The 17,109-nt window shown below is 53.1% G+C and overlaps 1 protein-coding gene and 1 long non-coding RNA gene across 13 annotated transcripts in view; one reads left to right on the plus strand and one right to left on the minus strand.

Moving 5' to 3' along the window:
• Positions 1-8,841: 8,841 nt before the first annotated feature.
• On the minus strand, positions 8,842-14,336 carry LOC139791936 (uncharacterized). Its single transcript, XR_011724089.1, has 3 exons — positions 14,013-14,336; positions 11,912-11,990; positions 8,842-9,069 (listed from the first exon to the last, which is right to left on the minus strand). It is a non-coding gene; the product is annotated as an uncharacterized lncRNA (long non-coding RNA).
• A 973-nt stretch (positions 14,337-15,309) lies between these two features.
• MAP4 (microtubule associated protein 4) overlaps positions 15,310-17,109 on the plus strand; it is a 166,448-nt gene continuing 164,648 nt past the window's right edge. For 9 of the 12 annotated variants that reach the window (XM_071734492.1, XM_071734485.1, XM_071734494.1 and 6 more), the window contains exon 1: positions 15,310-15,435. The gene's annotated coding sequence lies outside the window, so the exon portion shown is untranslated. Of the gene's footprint in view, positions 15,436-15,929; positions 16,030-16,197; positions 16,257-17,109 lie in introns of those variants that run through there. The other 3 variants (XM_071734486.1, XM_071734489.1, XM_071734487.1) reach the window with 3 other exon arrangements.

Genomic DNA, 17,109 nt, shown 5'->3' on the forward strand with positions numbered 1-17,109 from the left:
GGTTTTCCCTGCTCCCCTGTTCCCAGCTGCTCACAGATGCCCTGCAGGGACCATTGGCACAGTTTCAGTCTGGGGTTTGTTGAGAGCAGCAAACCTGGAGCTGGATGGGGTCCTGGGAGGTGGGGTTGGGGTCTCTGACCTCACTCTGCAGCCCGGAGCTGTTCCTGGGGAATTTCACCCCAAAGTCCCATTAGGCAGGGCCTGAGCTGGCATTTCAGCCCAACGTTTCAGCCGTGCCAGCAATCCCTGCCAGGAGGTTCTAAGGGGGGAAGGGACCACACTCCAGCCCAGTTCCACCCCTGGACACCAGGAACCACCAGGCAGAGCTGGGGAAGGGGACATCTGCCCCAGAGACCTCCTGCCTGGGGAGCTGACACCCGGGCATGAAGATGCTCAGCCCGAGGGGGCAAAGGCAGGATGGGTGCTGCCTGGGGGGTCCCAGGGAGCCAAGGGGGGCAGGGAGGCTGGGGCAGAGCCAGCGTTGCTCTTGGATGCTGCTGAAGAGCAGCTGGAGCTGATGGAAACCAATTCCTCATTGCTGGGAGGCTCCTGGCAGCTGGGACCTGAGCCTGGAGGCTGAGAGGGAGAGGAGAAGGGGGAGAGGGGAGAGGGAAAAGCAGCTGCTGGGCCAGGGAGTTCCAGGGGTTCTGCTGGGGTGGGTGAGGAGCAGCCCGTGGTGCCTTGGAATGCTCTGGGAATTTCTGTGTGGGCTTTGCTGGGGGATGGCAGAGCTGCTGACCACAGAGCTCAGGTCCTGTGAGCTGGGGAGCAGCAGGAGGGTTCATGGGCTGAGGGCAGAACATGGGAAGTTCCAGCTGAAGCTGAGGAGAAACTTCTTGGCTGTGAGGGTGAGGGAGCCCTGGCCCAGGCTGCCCAGAGAGGTTCTGGAGTCTCCTTCTCTGGAGCCTTTCCAACCCTCCCTGGATGTGTTCTGTGTGCCCTGCCCTGGGGGGATCTCTGGAGGTCCCTTCCACCCCTGACATTCCATGGTTCTGTGGCTCTGAGGTTCTCTGGGGTTCTGCCTTCCCTACACTCCCTCTCCTCCCCTGCTGTGCCTGGGATCTCAGCTGGGACCAAGGGGTTCTCAGCTCTGATCTTTGCTGGCTCTATCCTGGGAGGGATGGGATGGGATGGGATGCACAGACCCCCCCCCCCAGGCACCTGCAGCCCCTCACCCTGCTCTAGCACTTGGGCCAAGAGGAGCTGAGGCCACTCCTGAGGTCCTGAGCAGCTCTGTCCCCAGCAGGATGGATGAATCGTGGTGCTTGGAGCCCCAGGGTCTTGCTCACCTCCTCTCTGCCTGGCAGTCACCTTCTCACACACCACTTGGCTTCTGGAGCAGCAGCAGAGCTGAGCAGAGCAGCCTGGAGCCAGCCCTGCACTCAGCAGAGATGGGAACCTGCAGCCTCCTGAGCATCTCCCACCCCCCAGGAGCCTGGGCTGGGAGGCAGAGGCTCTTGTGGAGCCTTTTTGTCCTCCCCAGCTGGGTACACGAGGCCTTTCTGTCAGCAGCATGGGTTGTGCAGAGCCAGGAGCAGCCAGGCTGGGCTGAAAGCTGCCAGACCCAGGCTGCTCCAGCCATCCCCACCCCCTGCCCAGCTCTGGCTTTGCAAGAGGAAAGCCTGAGGGGGGGGAAAAAAAAAGAAGACAGAAAACAAGGCAAAAAGCATGGGGTTAAGAGGCCTTCAAGCAGTTTCCTCCCCCATTTCTGCAGCCAAATGCTCACCCTCTGCTTTTGGCCACACCTGAGCAAACTTGGGTTGGGGCTCAGGGGGAGGATTTGCCTGCACCCTGGCCTGGGCTCTCTCCTCCCTCTCCACAGCAAAGCAAGAAAAGCCTTTTCTTCCCCCAGCATGATGTTGCTCTTGACAAAAGCACGCAGACACTCACCCCCTCATGAGTTACTGGGTTATTCCAGGCAGAGTTGGGCTTTGCCATCCCCCCCTGTGCATCTGAGCTGAGCTGAGCATCCCTCAGCAAGAGCTGCTCCTGGGTTTCAGCTGAGTCATGGTGTTGGGTCACTGGAAGCATCCATTTGAATCAGTCCAGGAGGAGAAGCCATTCCAGTTGAAAAAAAAAACCCAAATGCTTCAGCCCTTCGTGGCTCAGGCTGCAGGAGATGGGGATTTACCCCATGCCCTCCCCACCACAGCCCAGGTCCTGGGGCACTTTCTTGTTCCACCAAGCTGCCCACTGAGGAGAATTTCAATATTCAAATGACAGCAGCCAAGGTTGGGACAAACTCTGCTTCTACAACACTTGTACAAACAGCAGGACATTCTCAATGCTTTCTACATACCTGGCCAGGCTGGGCCCAAGGGAATTTCCAGCAGCCCCTGAGCCTTGCTGTCTGCAGATGCAGGAGGACACTGGGGACAGTGGGTGCAGGCACCAAAGCTCTGGGTTCTTTAGAAATTTGGGGTTTGGCAGCATCCCTGGGTGTGCCTAAGGGTGGTTTAGGTCTTGGGAATCTGTTTAGGGGAGAACTTTGTACAGTAGAGGTGATGGTTGGACTCCATGATCCCAAGGGTCTTTTCCAGCCTGGAAGATTCTGTGATCCTGAATCCCTTTTCCCTCATCCCTTTGTTGTTGCTTTCAGTGCCCTCTCCCCATCACCCCTGGGGCTCCTTGCTGATCTCTGCTGGTGACAGAGCAGCTTCATCTCCCCATTTTCAGGAGCACCTGATGAGGACACAATAGTGGCAATCCAATGCTGTGCACCACTGGGCAGATGTGTGTAATGCCCTCTCTTTGTTTACCAACTTTAAATGCTTGAAAATTAATGGCCTGTAAATAGCAGAACCAGCCCTGATCCCTGCCAGGCTCAGCTGCAGGAGCATGGCCTCAGCACAACAGCAGGATCCCATTTCTGGGATTTTATTAAGCTCCCCTCAGCTGTCTTGGCAGGAAAGAAGATATATAGATAGATATATATATATATATATATATTTTTTTTTTTTTTTAACAAACATTAGTGTGTAAAAATATGCTGATTGTTTTCAGCTGAAGTGTATTTTCTGTAAGAAAGAAATGACAACAAAACAGCCAAGACCCCCACTTGGGCCCTTCTTGGCCTCGTGCAGTAGGTGGCTGAGACATCAGCCTTCCCCTAACAATAGACTTCCTTTTTTTTTTTAACAATTCTTTCGGTTTTGGCCTGATTTCCCTCTCTGAACAAGAGGCTGTCTGTCGTCAGCTCCTAGGAGAGATTTTATCTCCCCATTCTTTGTGCCTGAGCGATCTGGCTGGGAAGCCCCAAGGGATTAGCTCAGGATCATTTGGTAATAAAGAGCCATATTTGTGATATTTGGTTACAAATCACATCCTAATACCCCTTAATAACTGGGCGTGTTCCCCGTACGAACACAGAATTTCTCTTCCACCACAATTCCTCCAAGACTTCTCCTGACCCATCCTCCAAATCTCACAATTCCAAGACTTCTCCTGACCCATCTTCTGAATCTGATCCTATCAGGAAGCTTTGGAACAACTCTTCCACGGGTGTTCTTTCCTCCCCCTGCCAAACTCAGCTCTCAGTTCTGCTCTCCCAGCAGCCCAGGGAGGGTTTGGTCACAACTTTGGCAGCAAAGCTGTCAGCAAAAGCAAAAAATTCTGCGTTTTGCTTGCGAGTTTCCTCACTGAGCAGGCACCATCCCTGCACTGAAACACCAGGATTTTGGGGCTGCAGGGACTCAGGTGGTCCTGGGTGCTTTCATCTCCCCAGCCCTTCCACAGCCACCCCATGCCACCCAACGTGGGCACCCGGGAGGTTCTGGCTGAATTTGGTCCCAGAGGCTGACCCAGAAGAGCAGCAGAGTTTCTAAATAAGCCAGAAAGGTTTCTTTAGAGGCCAGCTGGCCAACTTGAAGTACTTTGGCAAGGGGGCTGGACTAGGTGGTCTCTAGAGGTCCCTTCCAGCCCCTGGCCTCCTGTGATTGTGTGAATCTATTCCTTTGCTCTCCCAGTGCTTAAATCTCCTGTTTCATTATTAAAGTTTAAAACTGGTGAGAAAGAGCAAGGCCCATCTGGTTCTGTCCCAGACAGTAACCTCTGCTGAGATGAATGCATTTTGGGAGGCAGGGATTCTCTTCCCTAACGCAGGGCAGAGCAGCAGTAATTACATCCTTTTTCACTACTTTTTGCTCTGTAAGGAGGGGAAATCAGGTGCCCTACAGCCCCTGTTCCCTTCCAGAGGATGGTCCCACCCTGCAGCAGCTCTCCAGGCAGGCTCTTCTCTTTGCCCATGCTTATCCCCCCCAGGTCCCACCTCACTTTGCTCCATGCCTGCATTTCTGTCCCCCTCCTGCCTCCCTCCAGCTGATCTGGAGGAGCCAGAGCCATCCCTAAGGGGCTCCTCTCCACGGTCCCTGCTGCAGCCCCTGCAATGGCACAAATCCAGCAGGGAGCCAGGAGACCCCCACCCAGGGACACACTGGGAGCAGAGCTCACACCTCGGGTCCCCTCTGTGGGGTCCCCTCTGTCTGCAGGACATGGAGCACCCTGGGGGAGCACCCTGGGTCTGCCACGGGCTCGGGGGGCACATCAGGAGGATGAGAAGTGGGATGGGGCCGTGGGGTGCTCAGCACAGCTTGCTTTCCCCATTCCTGCTTTTCCCTGTTCCTGCTTTCCCCCGTTCCTGCTTTCCCCATTCCTGCTTCCCTCATTCCTGCTTTCCCCGTTCCTGGTTCCCTCATTCCTGCTTTCCCCGTTCCTGGTTCCCCCGTTCCTGGTTCCCCCGTTCCTGGTTCCCCCGTTCCTGCTTCCCCCATTCCTGCTTCCCCCATTCCTGCTTCCCCCATTCCTGCTTCCCCCATTCCTGCTTCTCCCATTCCTCCTTTCCCCATTCCTGGTTCCCCCATTCCTGCTTTCCCCATTCCTGCTTTCCCCATTCCTGCTTTCCCCATTCCTGCTTCCCCCATTCCTGGTTCCCCCGTTCCTGCTTTCCCCATTCCTGCTTTTGCAAGAGACAAGATCCCATTTTAAAACCTTTGGGTGAGTTCCCCAGCTTCCCAAGCCTCTCTTACAACCCTATGTCCATGCTCAGGCTGTTCTCACTCTCCCCCCTCTCTAATAACACTGCTTTCTCACCAGTGCTTATTTGGGGTGACTGTGGGAAGGTTCTGGAACCAGAGGGAGGGTTGGCAAAACATTCATTATGACTGCGGCTCCTTCAGAACCCAGGGACTGCCTCTTCCCCCAGCTCTGCTGCCTTTGCTGAGGCAGCGATCTGACAGCGAGGTCTCTGCTCGCTGGGCTCGCGTTTTGCTTCTCAGGTTTCTCGAGGAATTTGGTTGCAGACAAATACTGGGTGATGCTCTGCTAGGGTGACAGCTCAGGCTTAGCAAACGTTGCTGAGTATTCAGATCTGGAGTAATTTAACTCAAAAGCAGATGCTCTCCCAAAGCGATGGATTTATTTAGATCCTAATTTTAGGGAAGTGTTCGGGCTGGTTACAACCAGCACAACTCTCTCAGCATGCAAAGCTCTGTGCAGTGCCCCTGAGAGCTGTGACAAACTGATTGTCCCTTGTTCCCTCATCCAAAGACTCCACAGCCAAGCAGAGGAGGCACTGGAGCCTCAGGATTCTCAGGCAGGAGAGTTCATCCAGTGACTTTTAAAATTGCTTTGGGGCTGACAGTGAGAGGAGTTGCTCATTAAGAAAACAGGGGAGGGATGTCCACATGGGACAAAACTTCCCACCAAGAGCTCCCTTTCCAAAACCCCACAATGAGAGATTTGTATAGTGAAAATTAAAAGGTTCTCTGCTGGCCAAAAGCAAGCACTCTGAGAATTTCCAAGTGCTCTGTTAGAAGGATCTGAACATTGTCCTTGCTTCATCCAGTTCCATTTGGGGTTTGTATGAACCACAAGCACAGCCTGGAGTTCACAAGCCAGTATTTCTGCTAAAATCTCAAAACAGAGACACAATAACAATGTGGGCCTCTAAGAACTGCCCACAGCAAAGGCTCCTCTCACCAGCAGAACAACTGCAGCAGTGTCTCCCAGGGACTGCAGATTCCCCCTTGGCCTGAAGGTCACCTCAGGGATGTGTTAATAACTCCTTAAATACCTTGTGACATTTGTCTGGATGCTATCTGACCCAGAGCTTCTCAGACTCCCTGTTGCCCCTGCAGTTTTTCCTGCTCCCTAAAATTTTGGGCTCAGTCAATCCCCTGCATCCCCAGCGAGGCTGCAGCTCCCAGATCTACTTGAGTAACTCCAAAAGTATTTGAGGACTATAGGATTTTATATGGATTTTATATGGAGTGGAGCAGTAGTATGCATTTTGTTGTGATGTGTAATAACCTTTGGGGATAGTTTTTAATTTAGGAAAAAAACCTTGAGTCATTTCAGGATTTCAAGCCAGTATCTTCCCTCTCATAAGGTATTTTTATGTTCCTCAAGGTTTGCTGCCTGGAGTCTGTCAGCTGTGTCCTTAAGTGAGTTAATTGTGACAGAGCTTTCTCATCTTCCCTCCTCATTACTCTCTTACAATCTTTTCCACTCCTTGCCCAGCACTCCTTTTTCCCAAGCTTTCTCTATCTGTACCCTTCTGTTTATTGACTGATGCTGGCACTGAAGACCTCTGTTTATAGAGGTCTTTATCACTTCCTTCATTATCACTTATTTTGTGGCATTTCACATCCATAATGTTCCCAGCTGCCCCAGGCCTCCTTCACATCCAATAATTTGGGAGTAGTTAGGATGAGGGGGGCTTTGGTTCCTGCAGAGTTTCTTTTCTCCCCGTGAGAAGAGAATCTCTCTCACTCCCTCTCCCAGTCTTTAATACAGAAACCACTTCACAGACAAGTGCTGCTGGTAGTGATTCATCCAGCTTATCAAAAACTTGGAAATAGTTGAGGTGGGCTATTTGGATCCTTGTCTGGTGAATGCCTCCCACGTTTCCAATTACACTGGATCCACAGAGGTGTGTCTGAATTTCCTTAACTTCTGCCTGGCAGCTGCCAGGCTGTTTTCTCTGGTAGCTCCTCTTGGCTGCAGAAATTAAACACCAAAATAACCCAGTTCCCAGCACCCCTCCCTGGCTGGGTCCTAAGCATCTGCTTGCTCCCCCCAAGGTGTGTTTTTCATGGAATGCTAGGGGAGGGTGGGGGGCTGTGTCTCAGTCTTCTTGCTGGGTTTAACTTCTGTATTTGTCCAGACTTTCTATCTACAGTCCTCTGGCTTTTCCCTCCCCTCCTTCCCTTTCCCAATTTTTTAGCCTGCCAAGATTTTTTTCATCGGATTATCATTATTTTCCATGCTTTGTATGAACCAGTTGTATTTCTTTTCCAACCAACTGCAGTGCATCCCTTCCCCCCTCCACTCCCTTTCTTGAGGTCTCTCATTTTTGGAAGATGAATAAGAATTTAAATGGGAATTCTCACCCACAGTAAGGAGAGCTGCTGTCATTTCCCCCAGCTCTTATTTCTTGTTGAAGTGAGAGCAGAAAGAGGCCTTTGAACATAAGCTTTGGATATTGTCTGCATTATTTTTTCTTTTACTGGCACTGATGAAACTTCACAATCAGGTCTCCAGGTCTGTTATGGAGTCCCATGGGAAGGAACAGACTGCTAGAAACTGTGTTTACTTTGTCTCTTCCAGAAAGCTGGGGCTTAACAACATGTTAATTACATTTTGATGTGACAGATTGAGTTTCATCCTTCAGTATTTTCAGGCAACTTTTAATTCCAGTGTCATCCACCCTCTGTTTAATATATAATTCAGGCAGCTCTCTGCTGCAGCCATGTCATGCAGCACAGTGATGCATCCTCTGCTTTAGGCCAGTTTCTAGCAGTTACACCCTCATCCCAGCCAGTACCTTCCCTTTTGTCCTACTACAGTTTTGGATGTGACATAATTCCTTGCAGATCCCTCCTCTAAACCCAGCCTCAGGGGTCAGGTGATTTTCTCTCTGGGTTGTAAACCTCACACTGGTTTGGCAGCCAAGGTCTGGGAGCAGGTTCAAAAAACCCTTCTGCAGTGACAGGCCTGGGGACCTCATCTCAGGGAGGTGACACTCTGCAGAAGGGCTGTCTGGCTGCCCCAGCTGGAGCTCCAAGGCTGCTGAGCTGGGGGGGCTTTGTTAGCTGGAAAAGACAAATAAATGTCAGTGCTGGGCACCCACTGGAGTCCAACACAGTGCCCAGTGCTGAGGGGCTTGCAGGGAGAGGGACCGTGGCTGGCTTGGCAAGGGACTTCTCCTGAAGCACTGCAGTGAGCTGGGTCTCAGGTGTGTGCAGAGCTCTGCCTCCTCCTCTCCTGCAGCTGAATAATTCCTGTTTGGCACAGGGACTGCACTGCTGCCCCCACTGCCTCGAGCTGCACTGGAAAGAAGCTTTTGATCAAGAAGGGCTGAGCTCTGTCCTTGCTGCTAATGTGACACTGCCTTTAATCCCCACAGAGGGCTTGCTTCTGGCCTGAAAAATGTTTTTTTCATGCAATTTTCATGTGCAGCTCATATTTGAAGCTGAAGCACATCAGTGAGAGCTACACACCCTTGATTTGCATGTCTGAACTGGTGAGTGTGCAACATGGGACCAGCAGTGGCTGCACAGCTGGGGATGAGCATCGTGCACACACACCCTCTTTGCATCCCACAAGTCCTTCTCGGGGTTCTTGCAAATGGACTGGCTGCCCAGACTGAAAATAAACCCCAGAAAATGCCCTGGGAATTCTGCAGGCAAAGTGCTCTCAGCCACTTCGATGAACCAAGGGGAATTTGATGGGAGTCAGGTGTCTGGAGGGACTGGGTCATTTCAGGAGGGGAACGTGGGCACTACTGCACTGTCCTGACTTCTGCCTGGTTCATGAGCAAAAGGAACAACAGGATGTCAGAGATTTAAAAGGTGAAATATAATTAAATATTGTAACACAGATGAGTGTGTAGGAAATGGATGTAGATGGTACAGTTGCCTTTCCCAGTTCCCTCCAAGCAATAATGCCACATCTCAGAGGCAGGAGAGAGATCCTGCCATCTCACCACCCTCAGATATGCTCCTTCCAACTTCCAGATGGGTGATCCAAAGTGGAATGCTGCTCTCTGCTCCTTGCCTTGTGCCTGGTCACCTGAGAAAGGAAGAGAATAGTAAAAATAAACCAAACCAGACTCCTGAGACACTCTCTTTGCTGGTGAGGGATATGACTTGCACAAAATTTCTTGCAGACCTGCAGGGCCTAATGGACCCAGGCTCTTTGCAGATTGCTTTTCCCCAGAACAATCTTCTGTCTCATCACTGAGCTTTTGTCAGTCCTGGTTACATGGTCCATCTAGTTTGGGCTGGGAAGCTCCTTGGGGCCTAAAGACCTCTCGCCTGCTCTTGTCCCCCCAGTGTCCTGTGCCCAGAAACAGCAAATCAGCATCAGAGTGATCAGGAGTCATTTGGGAGCTGCATGTCTGACACAGCACAGGAGGAAACTGTCTGTGGCTTCACTGAGGAGAGCTCCAGAGTGGAGGACACCACCAAAATCTCCTTTCTCCCCCACTCGGTAGTTGGAGGAGAGTAATGTGATTGAAAGGCAAATCCTTTAATCTCCAGATATAAATCAACAGAATGGCAGAATTGCTTAGGACAGAGCATATCATATAGGGCATGTACTGTATGTCTGTCCCTTTTAACCAAACGTGGGCCCTCCAGCTGTTAACCTATTTATAAAAGGTAACTCAAGGCTACATGCAAACTCCTGAGGACATTTCATTCTGTCATTACAGCACAGACTCAGTTTTTCTGCCTTGGAAAAATTTGGCTTGGTTTATGAAGGTTCAGCCTAGAGAAGAGATCAGCACTGCCAATCCTCTGCTAAAAGCCTCTCCGGAGCAGGGGAGCAGGACTGAGCCCTCTAGAAGGCCAGGCTGGCTCTGCAGAGATAAAGAACCATGCAGATATCAGCTGCTGCATCAGGAGAAACCTCTGCAGGTTATCCCCTTCCTCTGCGGGAACACCCATGGCCTGGGCTCCATGCTCTGTGTGGGAAGTGTCCTGCACAGGGTCACTCATGACACAGGACAGCACCTTCAGCTGTGTGCTCTGTGGGTGCTCCCAGGACCCTGCTCCCCACTGGGGAGACCCCCCTGGGGTAAAGCTGGGTCCAGCTCTGGGGTCCCCAGCAGCAGAAGGACACGGAGCTGTTGGAGCCAGTGCAGAGGAGGCCCTGGAGCTGCTGGGAGGGCTGGAGCAGCTCTGCTCTGGAGCCAGGCTGAGAGAGTTGGGGGTGTTGAGGCTGGAGAAGAGAAGGATCCCATGGGGAGACCTTAGAGCACCTTCCAGGTCCTGAAGGGGCTCCAGGAAAGCTGGGGAGGGACTTGGGACAAGGGCCTGGAGGGATGGGAGCCTGCGAGGGGGAAGGGTTTGGAGCTGGGAGAGGGGAGATGGAGAGGAGATCTTGGGCAGGGAGGGAGGGAGAAATTGTTTGGGGTGAGGGTGCTGAGCCCCTGGGTGCCCAGGTTGCCCAAGGAAGCTGTGGCTGCCCCATCCCTGGCAGTGTTGAAGGTTGGATGGGGCTTGGAGCCCCCTGGGCTGGGGGAGGGGTCCCTGACCATGGCAGGGGGTTAGGAGTAGATGGTCTTTAAGGTCCCTCTAACCCAAGCCAGTCTGGGGTTCTATGATTCTGTAGCTGGGGAGCTCTGGTACTCACTCCCTCCTCTCAGTGCTGCCCTGCAGCCACCTCCTCCCCCATGGCCCCAGACTCCAGGTTACAGCTGAAGGACAGATCCCAGAGCAGGAGATCACGGGGTGTGCCAGCTGCAAGGCAAATCCCATGACCAGTCAGAGAGCCTTGACAGGTCTCTGGGGTGGCAGAGATCCCCGGCCAAAATTCCATGCCTTCCATTGTGCTGGAGTCAGCTTTGATGAGCATAACAGCCCTGGCTGGCTGGTGACTCTCTGCCAGTGTCCCTTGATGCTTTTGTTGTCGCTGGAGCAGTGTCCTGCCTCGAGCTGGCTTCTGCTTGCATGCCTAATTCATGATGGGGAAGTGGCTGTGAAACGAGGACTGCAGCAAGGGAGTGAAAGCTGCAGGTGAGTTTTGTAAGAGCATTCAAATTCAAAACCTAAATTTCACTCATCTAAACCTAAATTTCCTGAAATTGAGACTCCGGTGCTGCTGAAAATGTTGAGGCAATTCTCCTCTGTTCCACTTAAATGTACAGACCCAGTTCCCAGTTCCTTTTTTTTTTTTTTTTTAAGTTTTCTGAGTGCCCAGGTTTATAACTTACTAACTGCTATTGACAGGCACTTGTTTTTGGAAGTGCCCCTTCCAAAGGCTCTGCTGTGTGTCTGAAATGAGTGAGAGATCAGAGGGATGACAGCAAAGCCCTCAGCAAGAAGCAGCTCCTGAAGCAGCATCCCTGCTGAGCCAGGACCAACCCCAGAGCCCTTCCTCCCAACCACTTCTCATGGGGAGCATTCACCTTGCCATGTCATGTGCTTGGGACAAAATATTGAGAAATGAGCCAGAAACCTGCACTGTTCAGTGCTGTCTCCCTGCTCTCCATGCCTTGGAATCAGCAGGGACAAATCCTGCCCCATTACTGAGTGTCTTTAATTTGTGCTGGCTCCCATCAAGGTGGTGAGGAACCACCAGCATTTCCCAGAGATGAGCTCTCCCTGTCAGCTCCCTCCCATCAGACAGCCCAGGTGCTGGCCTGCTCCCCCTGCCCTGCTGGGGAATGGGGAGCTGCCTCCTCAGAGGGATGAGCTGCTCCCCTTCCCTTTCCCCCATCCACTTCCACTCTCTGGCTCTATCCAAGAGCAGAGCCATTGCCTTCCAACCTTTCCTCCACTCCCACCCTCATAAAAACAAAACCAACCAAACAAACAAAACCCCCAAAACCCCAAACCTCCCCAAAAAAACCCAAACCCAAAAACCCAACAAAAATAATCCCCTCTTGCTATTACAAAGACAAACACACCTGAAGTGCCTCACAGATTGTTGTCTCCTGCACGACTGGGAGTTCATGCTGCTGTTTCTGCTGAGAGACTGAAAGGCAGCTGGAAAGCAAGTGGAGAAGTAAGTTGTATTCTTTTGAGGGACAAAGATGAATGAGATGCTCTGAATTTTTGCATAGGGGAAGTATTCAGGGAGGCAACAAATTGACTCTGTCCTCAAATTGCTCACGTAAAGAAAAGAACTAAAACAAGGAGGTCTCATATTAAATGGTGCCTCACAAGAGCCATGCTAAGCTTGGGCAGAATAATCAGGCAGCCATGAGTTTTTCTGGGCAAGTTAGGCTTGTAAGCACAGAACTCCTCAGTCAGCTCTTCACCTAGGAATAAGGCCAGCTGAGATTTTGTCCTGCCTTCACATTGATGATTTCTGAAGAGTTTCAGGAATTAACCTGTGTGGAAGAGGATACATTCCCTTTCTTTTCTTCCTCCTAAGTCAAGAATAAGTTATTCTGTTATTGAGATACAAGCCAAGCTATGAAACACACTTCCATCTTGCTCCTTCCAATGCCAACAATAAAAACACAGCTGGCTTCAGCTGAAGCAAGACAAGAGCTAAGAAAATCAGGAAGGCCAGTTCTAAGTGTAGTGAGAAGCTAAGCACAATAGGGAAACAAATGTGACAGCTTCAAAGGTGCAAAGACCACACCACTAGTACAAAGAAACAGCTGTGGATGGGGATGAGACAACCAGAAGAATCTTTTCTCAGAAAAGGGATGGGAGAGAGTTGCCTGGACTGTGATGCTGCACACTGTAGCAACAGAGTTACTTCATTTCAGGGATGGAAAAACTTAGGAAAATATCTTTAGATGGGAAGCTCAGCCTCCTGGGGTTTCGTGAAGCAGGCAGCCCCTTGTGCAATGAAATATGGATGTTTGAATTGTGGTGGGCAGCTGCCTGCTGCAACCTAGAGTTTGTGAAGGACACACCTATGGCATTAAAGGGCTGTGACCTGCTCCAGTTTATGATGGGTGTGCTGGGCTGGGGCAAGTTATCAAAGCTGTCACTTGACAGAGTGAAGTCTGGACACTCTGTCTCCTTAAAACACCAACCCTTTACTCCTGTGTGACACTGTGCATTAAAAGCCAGGCTATGGAGTCTTAAGTTTTCATTGGAGGAATAAATTCAGGCCTCAGTGAACAACTTGAAGTTCTCATTAAGGCAGGAGCAGGTCAGCCCAGTGGGTAGAGGTACTGCCTAACATGGTGCTGATGTAACCACTGCTGGTGTGTGTTACAGGGCTTGTCCTGTCAGCCCTGCACCAGAACCAGAGTCTGCCTGGCTCAGAGAGCATAAAGGCTCCAGAGGAGAACTGGGGTGGAGTTACTAACGAGAGCAAGGGATCTGCATGGCCATGATGATCTGGAGCCCAGGGTAGGCTGGGACAGCCCTGAAATTCAAACCATCGCCCAACCTCCCAAAGAAAGCCATTAGGATGCTATTTTATCTTGGGGCTTAAAAATAGCACATGGTGCAAGCAGTTGTTATATATGTGCCTTTCATCAGGACATGGGATTCCCCCAGCTTCCCCTTTCAAGCTCTGGTCCTAGAAATGTACCCAGCCCCTCAGGTTTGGGAGCAGGGGGACAGAATGCTGAGACCTTCACTCGACATGGATGGGGTGTGCCCTCTTCCACAGCCTGGTGTGAAGGGTGTTTCCTCCCTGAAGTGACCAGACATGAGACACACCTATTTTTGTTTTAATTTAGTCACCATGCTTTGATTTCCTTATCTAGCAGGCCAATGTGTCACATACTCTAATGAGATTCAGAAGCTCTGTAGCTCCCTCGGGCCAGGGGAGTGATGCACACACCCCCTGGGCACATGCAGGAACCTCACTGTCAACAGACGGGGGATGATCTCCCTTCTTCACGGATTAACTCACATAATAGGTTCTAATGGTTTAAACCATGAAGAATGAGGTTGGATATTCCCCCTTCGTGGTTATTGTCACTGTACCAATACTGCACAGTCTCACCTTCCTCTCGTCTGCACCTCACTGAGCTTCTACCATGTGCATCACAGTTGTGCCTGCTGATAAAAAAAGCAAGTTCTTTCATCACTTACCCTCCTGCTATCTATATTTTACCCCTGTATCTTGTTCCCCTCTCCTCCTGCATGCAAGGAGGGTTGCATTTCTGGACCAGAAGTACCATGGTGGAATTTAAGCAAAAGCACCAGCAGTTCAGCCACCCAGAGGGGTGTCCATCTGTCTGTCCATCTGTCTCTGGATACTGTGTTTTGGAGGAAGCCTCATTCCAGCTACCTCACCACACCCGTGAGGTCTCCTGTCCCATGCATGTGCTCTCAGGACATCCCTTCCCCTGACAGATGTTGTCCTGCCCCACTTCACCTTCCCCAAGCCACGGGATCTCCTGTCAGCCATCATCTACCCTCAGACTTCTTTGTCTCTGTGACCGCCGTGGTGCCCAAAGGTGAGATGACAAAGCTCTGCTGACAGGAACCAAAACGTGCTGCTTGCTTTTTGTCACTGTGTGTCACCCCTGCAGCCATGCCATTGCTGGGGTTGCTCCCCCTTGCCTGGGGAGGGGGTTCACCCCCTAGAGACCAACTCCAAAGCACTGCTGCAAAGCCCCCCTCCCACCCCTGCAGCACCCAGGGCCCCCTCAGCCGACCTCAGGCCCCATCAGTGCCCGACAGCCCCAGCTCCTGTCACCCCACATCCCCTGGGCCCTTCCAAGTGCCCTCCTTCCATCTCCCCTCCCTGCTTCTCCTCAGCTGCCTTCCCCCCCCTGCCACATCCCCTCAGACCCCTCTCGGCTTCCCTTAGCCATGTCCCCTTCAGCCCCCTCCCTCCTCATTCATGTCCCCTCAGTCCCCTTTCTCCTCCCCATGTCCCCTCCCTCCTCCTGCCATGTCCCCTTCAGTCCCCTCTCCTCATCCCCCTCTCTCCTCACCCATATCCCCTTCAGTCCCCTCTCTCCTCACCCACGTCCCCTCAGCTCCCTCTCTCCCCATGTCCTCTCTCTCCTCACCCATGTCCCCTTTCTCCTCCCCATGTCCTCTCTCTCCTCACCCACGTCCCCTCAGCCCCCTCTCTCCTCACCCATGTCCCCTCCCGCCCCCCCATTGCCCCCTGTGCCCTCACGCCCCCTCCCCACCCCTCATCCCCTCAGCCCGCAGTTCCCGCCATGCCCCTCACGCCCCCTCCCCTCCCTCAGCCCCGCCCCTCTCCATGGCCCCTCCGCGCCGCACCCAGCCCCGCTGCGCTGTCACCGCAGCCCCGCCCACCGCCCTCCCGGCCCCGCGCCGCCCGCGCTGGCGCTGATTGGTGGGCGGCGGGCGCGGCGCGACGCCATTGGTGGAGCGTCCGAGAGCCCGCCCGCGGCGCTACAGGGTAGTGCGCTGGGCGTGAGGCCAGGGGCGGCTGCGTTCCCTCCTCCTCCCCCGGCCGGGCCCGCAGGGCAGAGTGACACTCGGCAGGCGGCTCCGTCCCGGCGGCAGCCCCCCGCGTCCCCCTCCGCCTCTGGTAAGGGCCGCCGCCGCGGGATCCGCGCTGACCGCCGGGAAGGGGCGCGGGGATAACCCCGCTGCGAGCGGGGGGAGCGGGCGCTGCGCCCTCCGAGGCGATGGAGGGGGCGGCCCGGCCCGGCTCGGGGGGGCTCCGGCCTCGCCCTCGGTGGGGGCCGCGGGCGGCCTGAGGCCCTGCGGGGCGGGGAGGGGCGCGGGGGCGGAGGGGGCGAGCGGGCCGGCCGGCGGGGGCTGCAGCGCTTGTGGGGCTTTTGTGAGGGGCGCCGGGGCTGGGGGGCGGCCGGGCCCAGGCGGTCGGCAGCCGGCGGCGGGGGAGAGAGGGCGGGCCGGGCTGCGGTGCGGTCCGTGACACGGGAACTGCGGAGCGGGGAGGGAGGAGGAAGGTCCCGGAGCATCAGGAGAGCATCTGCCGGGCGAAGTTTGCGGCTGGGTCATCCCGGAGGAAGTGGGAGCTGCCGGGGAGCGTCTTTGTTGCATGGGGAGGAGAGGGGGGTGGAGGGAGGGCTCTCTCTGAGATTCTTCTGCTGAGGGCTGCTGCCGGTGCAGATTTGCCTTAAAGAGACCTCTTGTCGAGCTGCCTCCCCCCAAACTGGTAGGAAACACCTTTTTTTTTTTTTTTTTTTTTTTTTTGACAAGGACAATACTTCTTGGTGGGACCTCAAAACTTTCTGTAACGTGATTTTCCCCCCTCCCACTCCACCCCACCCCACCCCACCCCGTCCTTCCCCACCGTCCTCTCTGCCTTTCCCTGCTCTATCAGGGATCGCTGTGGCCTTGCAGCAGGGATATTTGGGCAGTAACTCGGTAGCAGAGGAAGGGGTGAGTATCTGGGGAGCTGGGTGTGGCGGGCGCGGTGGATGCGGCGGACTCGAGGCCTCGGTGCTGGCCTTGCCCAGCACGGGCAGAGCCCCGCACCAGCAGTTCTATCGGGCCGGGCCGGGCCGGGCCCTGCTTGCAGGGTGGGCAGACGGGCTTCGGAAAAAGAGCAGCTGGGAGTGTTAAGGATTAAACAAACGTTTATGGCAGCGTGATTTAAGGTTGCCCCTTTGTAAGTTTAAACTGAAGGCAGTCAAGTTTTCTGGTTCTGGAGGTGCTGTTCTGCTGCCAAAAGGTGCTTGGGAGGGATTGTTGCTGTAGGTAGTGTGCTCTGTGGTAAGCTCTGCTTCTCTGGGAGGAGGTGTGTTAGATGTATGATCCATGACTATATTAAACCTGAATTTAGATGTTGGGATTTGGTTCTTTTTAGTTTCTTCTCGATCGGTTGCTCTGCCTTATTTCTTTCCATTGACTGGGGAATGTGAACAGATGTGGATTTAACAAATAAACTAATTTATTTTAGCTTTTTTATAAGTGTGGGTGGCTTTTTCTTTTTTTTTTTTTCTTCTTTTCTTTCCTTTTAAAGCTTAAATCTTCTGTTCAGTGAACTGTATTCTTCCCAGCTTGCCATTTCAGCAGAGTATCTGGAAGGCTTCTTGAATAATATAATAGACATCTAAGTACTTTCTCAGTGTTTCAGCTTGTGGAACAGCAAGCCTTGCTTGGTGGCTCCTTATGCCCTCATTACCCAGGGCTCTATGTGTGATGTTGCTGGAGCTTTGTTTTGCAAACTGAAAGGACAGGACTGTGCTGGAGTTTTACAACTGGAAAGCTTATTTCCTCTTTGCCAGGGCTT

The sequence above is a fragment of the Heliangelus exortis genome, chromosome 2 (assembly GCF_036169615.1).
Source record: "Heliangelus exortis chromosome 2, bHelExo1.hap1, whole genome shotgun sequence".
In the NCBI taxonomy this organism is placed as follows: Eukaryota; Metazoa; Chordata; class Aves; order Apodiformes; family Trochilidae; genus Heliangelus; species Heliangelus exortis.